Here is a 1988-nt window from a genome sequence, read left to right on the forward strand (position 1 = left end):
TAGAGCTATCCTAGAACCCCACAATTGCACTACTGGGTATATACAAAGATACAGATGTAATGAGAAGAAGGGCCATCTATACACCAATGTTCTAGCAGCAATGTCCACAATCGCCAAACTGTGGAAAGAGCCAAGATACCCTTCAACAGATGAGTGGATAAAGAGGATATGGTTCATATATACAATGGAGTATTTTGCCTCCATCATAAAGGATGAATACCCTACTTTTGTATCAACATGGATGGGACTGGAGATTATGCTGAGTGAAATAAGTCAAGCAGAGAAAGTCAATTATCATAGGATTTCACTTGTGGAGCGTAAGGAATAGCATGGAGGACATTTGGAGCAGGAAAGGAAAAGTGGATTGGGGGAAATAGGAGGGGGAGATGAACCATGAGAGACTATAGATTCTACGAAACAAACTAAGGGTTTTTGGAGGGGTGGGGGGGTGGGGGCATGGGTGAGCCTGATGGTGGATATTAAGGAGGACATGTATTGCATGGAGCACTGGGTGTGGTGCATAATCAATGAATCTGGAAACACTGAAAAAATAAATTTAAAAAATTCAAAAAATAAGAAAACTATACCATCATGAACAGTGGAGGTGTGGGAATAGCAGTATAAGAATTAAGGGATTTAGTTGACAATAAAATGAAATTAAATGCAAAAAAAAACTGAAAAAAGAGTGTATTTAAAGGGCTTGATAATAGAGGATGGCACACAGTAGGTGCTTAATCAATGTTAAGGTGACAGTATAATGCAGAGGAAAGAATCTGCACATAGCTTTTATCACATCTGGGTTCCAATCCTGGTACCAACATTTAATGTTTGGGTTATGTCCAAACAGCTTCCTGAGCCTGTTTGTCTTTCATATGGGGAGACTAATCCCTGGGAGAACTGTATTGAGGGTTAAAGGAGCTAACAGGTTTTTGGGGTTTGGTGCAATTTGTGCTCAAGTAGTACTTAATTCTCTTCTTTGGCTGCCACAGAATGCAGGAGTGGGCTGCATTTCCCTGCCAATCAGCCTGCAGCCAAGAGCTCCAGTCCATCATGTGGTTCTGATTTTAGAATTTGAACAGGTAGAACACCTGGGTGGCTCAGACAGAAGCATCTGCTTTTAGCTCAGGTCATGATTCTGGAGTCCTGGAATCCAGTCTTGCATTGGGATCCTTGCTCAACAGGGAACCTGCTTCTTCCTTTGCTTGCCGCTCGCCCTGCTTGTGCCTGTGCTCTCTCTCTGACAAATAAAATCTTTTAAAAAATTGAATAGGTAAATTAGCAGTGACATCATAAGTAAAGAGTAAGATGATATGGACGTTTGGAGTAGGGGGAAAGAGTAAAGTGATCTAACAGCCACTCCCTTCAAATGTGCTCAGTTCCAATTAGATTATGTCAGCTAACGCACCCCAATATAGAAGCTCCCTTGAGGATGTAGGCTATGAATAAATGGTACCAGAACCCTTCTGAATCATGGAATTCAAACACTTGTCCTGGATGAGAAGTGGTCATGGAAGGGTGGGGCCCAGCCAGAGTGCTTCAGTTCAAGGGCTCCTCCAACCCAATGTGCCTAAAAATGCCCCAAGATATGATTTGCCCCTAACACATCTAGGCACAATACCAACACACACCTTGTTTTCCTTTCATGCAAACACGGTAGCACTTACAACCAGCCAGGCTTGTTTTCTTCTCTCTATCCCTGCCCCAGGCCCTTTTAGAGACAAGGCTCATAACTATCCCCCCTACCATCACTGCCACCCAGATGGGGACCTGCAGACTTGGTGGAAGATGTATAGCCTACAGCCCATCACAGGAATGTCTTGCCACTGAGATCTGTTGCACACTGATAAAGAAATCATCACCCTGCCAGGGAATCCCCCCACCCAGGTCTACCAGCAGCCTCGCCTCTAGTTGTACATTTAACTGTCCAAGACGGTTTTGTGAGAGTTACTCCTCGAACCAGACCAACCTACAGGATGAGGGACAAATCG

The sequence above is a fragment of the Neovison vison genome, chromosome X, assembly GCF_020171115.1.
Source record: "Neovison vison isolate M4711 chromosome X, ASM_NN_V1, whole genome shotgun sequence".
NCBI classification, from domain to species: Eukaryota; Metazoa; Chordata; class Mammalia; order Carnivora; family Mustelidae; genus Neogale; species Neogale vison.